We start from the raw sequence: 6,851 nt of genomic DNA, 5'->3' as shown, positions 1-6,851 counted from the left end.
ATCATCCCACTCTTCATCACTGCTGCTCTCATAGTCCTCAGAATTTGGACTAACTGGACACCGTGACACTTCATACTTTTGAAAATCAACATCATGCTTTTCATCACTACTGCTCTCATAGTCCTTAGAATTAGGACTAAGTGGACACTTTGACACTCCATACTTTTGAAAATCAACATCATGCTTTTCATCACTGCTGCTCTCATAGTCTTCAGAATTAGGACTAAGTGGACACTGTGACACTCCATTCTTTTGAAATTTGCCATCATGCGCTTCAAAACTGTTGCTCTCATAGTCCTCAGAATTAGGACTAAGTGGACACTGTGACACTCCATTCTTTTGAACTTCACCATCATGCTCTTCAAAACTGTTGCTCTCATAGTCCTCAGAATTAGGACTAAGTGGACACCGTGACACTCCCTTCTTTTGAACTTCACCACCATGCTCTTCAAAACTGCTGCTCTCATAGTCCTCATAATTAGGACTAAGTGGACACCGTGACACTCCCTTCTTTTGAACTTCACCATCATGCTCTTCAAAACTGTTTCTCTCATAGTCCTTGGAATTAGGACTAAGTGGACACCGTGACACTCCATTCTTTTGAACTTCACCATCATGCTCTTCAAAACTGCTGCTCTCATAGTCCTCAGAATTAGGACTAAGTGGACACCGTGACCCTCCATTCTTTTTAACTTCACCATCATGCTCTTCAAAACTTCTGCTCTCATAGTCCTCAGAATTAGGACTAAGTGGACATCGTGGCACTTCGTTCTTTTGAACTTCACCATCATGCTCTTCATCACTGCGGCTTTCATAGTCCTTAGAAGTAGGACTAAGTGGAATCTGTGACTCTTTATTTATTTGAAATTCTCCATCCCCTCTTTCATCAGTGCTGCTCTCATAGTCCTTAGAATCAGGACTAAGTGGAAGAATTGACTTTCTATTCATAGTGGAAGAATTCCCGCTATATTCATCAATATGAATAGAGTTGTTACGCGATGAAGAAGTTAATGGTGTATAAATCGAAACTTCACTATCAGAACAATCCATCCCTTTCAAATAGAAGATGTTGAATGATACAAATGGAGAGTCTCCTAAAGATATTATATAGCTTAAAGAATGAAATTTTCCCTCCAAAAAGTTTCGCGAAAATATTTCCCTCCAAAAAGTTTCGCGAAAATATTTCCCTCCAAAAAGTCTGTTAAATTTATTTACCTTCATTACTTTGTTCTACAATTTATTGAAAAATGTAAACTAAATTTTTTTATGAAATCATAATTAAAATTGTACACTACAACTTCTACATTAATTATTATAATAGTTAAACCATATAATATTCGCTTTCCAATACTACAATATTCGCTTTATAATATTTTAAAACAAATTATCCCACATTCAACCCGTTGTAAAACAAATCTATAATATTCACTTTATAATATTGTAAAACAAATTATCCCATATTAACCGTACAGTAAAACATCTCTGTAACTTCACTTACATATTAAAATTTCATTATCACTATTACTCACATCACATCCAGGCTTTCTGAAAATCGTTGAAAGACTCGTGAATTTGTGGAGCAGCTAAATCGCTATCAACAACATATTCAACGAAGAATTCTCGCAATTAAAAGGTAAGTTAAATTTTTTTCCTTGAAAACTTTTATATTAAATTAGTTTAATGAAAAATATTTTTTTAAATTAATAATTTTCCTGAGCCAAAATAACAATTACATCCATCGTGAGCATGGTGGGCCCGGTCAACCTCATTTGCTTAACACCCGTGGGTGCGCCCCACCCCCCTCACCCCCGCCCGCCCGGCCCCTCCGGGCGCCCTACCAGCCCCCCCCCCTCACCCGCCCGCCCGGCCCGGGCGCCCTCACCCGGCCGACCCACCCACCCCAACTCACCTGCCCGCCCGGCCCGGGCGCCCTCACCCGCCCGCCCCAGCCCTCCGGGCGACCCACCCACGCCCCCCTCACCCGCCACCCTTCCCGACGCCCTCACTCGGCCGCCCCACCCCCCCCCTCACCCGCCACCCCTCCCAGCGCCCTCACCCGGATGCCCCACCCGCCCCCCCCCTCACCCGGCCGCCCCACCCGGGAGCCCTCACCCGCCCGCCCCACCCACCCCCCCCCCCCTCACTCACCCGCCCCCCCGGCCCGGGCGCCCTCACCCGCCCGCCCCACCCACCCCCGGGCGCCCTCACCCGCCCGCCCGCCCGCCCCACCCCTTCGAGCGCCCTCACCGCCCCCCCCCCGCCCGCACCCTCACCTGCCCGCCCGCCTCACCCGAAACCCCCCTCCGCCCGAGCGCCCACCCAGCCACCCTCCGCCCTCGGCCCCACCCACCCTCCCTCGGCCCCACGAGCGGGGCTCGTGCAGGCGCCACCCGGGCCGCCCGCGCCCCCACCGGCAGGCAGGGCGATTCCCGGAATCGCCCTGCCTGCCGGGCGGGGGCGCGGGCGGCCCGAGTGGCGCCTGCACGAGGGAGGGCGCCCTCCCTCATGCAGGCGCCACCCGGGCTGCCCGCGCCCCCGCCCGGCAGACAGGGCGATTCCCGGAATCGCCCTGCCTGCCGGGCGGGGGCGCGGGCGGCCCGGGTGGCGCATGCACGAGGGAGGCCGCCCTCGTGCAGGCGCCACCCGGGCCGCCCGCGCCCGGCAGGGCGATTCTCAGAATCGCCCTCCCTGCCGGGCGCGGTCGCGGGCGGCCCGGGTGGCGCCTGCACGAGGGAGGGCGCCCTCGTGCAGGCACCACCCGGGCCGCCTGCGCCCTCGCCCGGCAGGCAGGGCGATTCCCGGAATCGCCCTGCCTGACAGGCGGGGGCGCGGGCGGCCCAGGTGGTGCCTGCACGAGGGAGGGTGTCACGCCCCCAATTATTTTTTCTTTAAATTGGTCGGGTGCGGCACCGCCTAAGTAACCAAAATTTTCCATTGTTGACTTACTTTACGAACTACGCCTTTAAACATTCATATTAACCATGAATAACTTCATAATGTGCGGAAACCATTATAAAATAGCATGATAGAACAACAGCAATAATACAACCATATGCAAGATAATCTTTTTATTATGTAAGAGAATTTTTGTACAATGGCCGGGAGCGACGCTCCACCGGCGTTCATAACCAAGGCGGGCGCCCGCCCGTGCAAGAGCGCACGGCGGTCACACCTCGCCTTACCCAACATAATACAATATACAACGCACAAGACTTTGCCCAAACGGGAGGGCGCGCCCGTGCACACCCGCACAACCCACAACCGACTTGCGCACCTACAACCGGCGGGCGGGCGCCTCACTACGCCCTCCACCCGCACCTCCAACCTCCCACACAACGTGCGACCGTGTCACCTTGCCCGGCTCGGCGGGCGCATCTCCAACGCGCCTCTAGCTGCGGCTTCAATGCGACTTCGCACTTCTCCTTAGAGCGATGGATGTATGCGAAGGTTGATTGTCCAAATGAGCGCTTCTCCTCCATGTTTATACGCTCCAACACTTGGCGATCTTCCTTTCGGCCGACCCTCCAAACTTTAACACTTTCACCCAACCGCCATGTCTTTAAACGTTTCTTCACCGTTGGCTCGCCCAACGCTTAATCCATGTCTTGGTCGGCTTCATGTGTAGCGAGCTGCCCAACTCGCTCTATGTATGTGTGAGCGCCCTCCATGCCCGTGCGCATAAATATAACTGCGCCTTGCTGTTCGAGCGCTCGCACATTTCATGCCTTAGTCATTTTTCGCGATGGGAGGGGCGCGCACCTGTGCACGCAACCGTAGGGTGTTACATCCTCCTCCACTGGAAATCATTGTCGCCCTCGACAATCCCGATCGTCTCAACAGCTTCCTGTTGTACTTCTCGATCTTATCCTTCCATCTCTAAAGTGAGTCCTCCGATTCCCAACTTTCTTCCTCCGGTGCATTCTTCCATCTGACAAGAAATTCCCTTCTCATGTGGCAACCAACCCCTGTAGTTCTGACGCTCAAAATCTTCTCCAAATCCAGTCCTGGCTTGTCCACAATCCCGGCTGGTCCTCTCGGTGGTTCAGCTCTCTCTGGATGGTCTGAATCAAGTCTACATCTCTTCAACTGACTCACATGAAAAACTAGATGCTTCATGTGCATATGGTGCGGAAGCTCCAGCTCATAAGCAACTTCCCCCACTCTCTTCTTCACTCGGAATGGTCCCTCATACTTCCGTGTCAGTTTGCTCACAGTCCCCTTGGCTGGCTGAAACTGCTCCCCGGTAATCCTGAGAAACACCATATCTCCCACACTGAAGTGCGCCTCCCGTCTTCCACGATCAGCATACTTTTTCATCCTCCTTGCAGCATCGTGAAAGCGTAACCGTGCTAACTCCAAGGTCTCCTCCCAAGCCTTCATGAACTTCTTCGCATGAGGACTCCTCAAGAAGCCTCCCGTCACTACGGTATGCGGTGCAACCGGCATCTGTCCATTCACCAACTCAAATGGACTATACCCCGTCGCGGAACTCTTTTGAATATTGTAGCTAAACTGAGCAATATCCAAGAGTTTGGGCCAATTATTCTGATTAGCCGTCACATAATGTCTCAAGTAGTCCTCCAGCAATGCGTTGATCCTCTCGGTCTGCCCATCTGTCTGCGGATGGTAACTCGAACTCATCAACAACTCTGTCCCAACTAGCTTGAACAATGTGGTCCAAAATCTGCCTGTAAAACGCGGATCTCTATCCGACACAATGCTCAATGGCATCCCCCAATACTTCACTATGTTCTTAAAGAACAACTCCGCAGTCCGCTCGGCTCCACAAGGTATCTTTGTAGGAACAAAGACAGCATACTTGGAAAAACGATCAACCACGACCATAATCCCATTATACCCCTGAACCTGTGGTAACTGAGTGATGAAGTCCATCGAGACACTCATCCATGGTCTCTCTGGAATCGGTAAAGGCTGCAACAGTCCTCCTTGTCTCTGAGTATCCGATTTGTCCTGTTGACAAATGATGCACGTATGTACATACTCCTCTACATCCTCCCGCATCTTCTCCCAAAAGAATCCTCTCTCCAACAATGCCAAAGAACGACGCATCCCTGGGTGGCCAGCCCATGGCGAGTCGTGGCACTCCTTCAGAAGGTGGCTCCTGAGTCCAGATGACTTTGGAACATAGAGTCGGTTTCCAAAGAACAAGAACCCATCTCTTAGAAAGAACTTTCGTGTCTTCCCCTCCTTTATCTGCTTCACTATATTCTGTGCCAAAGTATCGGTTTCAACACTTTCCTTGATCTTATTCTGCATCTCTTCTGACATCTGAACTCGACTCCTACTCCTTCCTGCCCAGTCTTCTCCTTCCAATGCTGCAAGTTGTCCCTTTCTGCTAAGGGCATCTGCTACCGCATTGTGCCTTCTCGGTCTATACTCGATAGTCATGTCGAATTCTGCCAAGAAGTCCTGCCAACGAGCTTGCTTCGCAGAAAGCTTCGGTTGTGATGCAAAATAACTTGCTGCAACGTTGTCAGTCTTGACAACAAATGGCTTCCCAATCAGGTAATGCCTCCACACATGAAGACAATGAATGATCGCAATCATCTCCTTCTCATGAACCGGATACCTTCGTTCTCTATCCTGCAACTTTCGACTCTCATACGCCACCGGATGCCCATCCTGCATAAGAACCCCTCCTATGGCAAAATCCAAAGCATCAGTGTGTACCTCAAATGGTCTCTCGAAGTCAGGCAACTTCAGTATCGGTGCTGTAACCATCCTCTTCTTCAAGTCATCAAATGCCTCTTGACATTTTCTCGTCCAACTCCACCTCTTGTCTTTCTTCAATAGGTCTGTCAGTGCCGATGTCACCTTGGAGTACCCCTCTACAAACTTCCGTTGGTAGTTGGTCATGCCCAAGAACACCCTCATCTCATGGACATTCTTCGGTTCAACCCAGTCCTCAATCGCCTTCACTCTTCTCGGCTTCATTCGTATGTACCCTTGACCAACAATATGCCCAAGGAACGGAATCTCGGTCTGAGCGAACACACACTTAGACTTCTTCAAGAACAACTGATTTGCCCTCAGTGCCTCGAACACCATTGCCAAGTGCTTCTTATGATCCTCCATGTTGTCACTGAACACCACTATATCGTCCAAGTACACTACTACGAACAAGTCCAAGTATGGTCGTAGGACATCATTCATCAAAGTGCAAAACGTAGCAGGAGCGTTACACAACCCGAATGGCATAACAAGGAACTCAAAGCTACCATACCTTGTTACTATCGCGGTCTTCTTCTCGTCTCCTTCAGCTATCCGCACCTGATAATACCCATGCCTCAAGTCCAGCTTGGAAAACACTTGGGCTTTCGCAAGCTTGTCAAAGCAATCAACAGCCAATGGCAAAGGATACATGTTCCTTACCGTCTGCTTATTCAATGCACGGTAATCACAGCACATCCGTAGCTCATTCGAATCCTTCTTCCGCTGGAACAATACCAGAGCTCCATAAGGGGACCTTGAAGGTTTGATGAAACCCGCATTAGTTAACTCCTTTAACTGTCGTTTCAACTCCTCCAACTCAGGCCCTGACAATCGATAAGGTGCTTTAGCCGGGGGTTGCTTTCCTGGCTCAAGCTCAATGCTATGGTCCACTGCACGCCTTGGTGGAAGCTTCTTTGGTAGCTCATCAGGCATCAAATCTGCATATTTGGTCAGCACCTCAGAAATCTCAGCTGGAACAGGCGTCCCCACTCCATCACCTTCGACATCCTTGAACATCACCGCATATGTCTCCATATCTGATTCCTTCATAGCCTTCTCCAAACTTAGTGCAGAAACATGCTGCACCTTGACTTCCCTCCTTTGCCTATGAGTGGGCA

The sequence above is a fragment of the Pinus tabuliformis genome, chromosome 1_2, assembly GCF_031772625.1.
Source record: "Pinus tabuliformis cultivar Carrire ecotype Pingquan chromosome 1_2, CPIR1, whole genome shotgun sequence".
Taxonomy (NCBI): Eukaryota; Viridiplantae; Streptophyta; class Pinopsida; order Pinales; family Pinaceae; genus Pinus; species Pinus tabuliformis.
The sequence above is the reverse complement of the archived record's forward strand: the minus strand, read 5'-3'. Positions refer to the sequence as shown.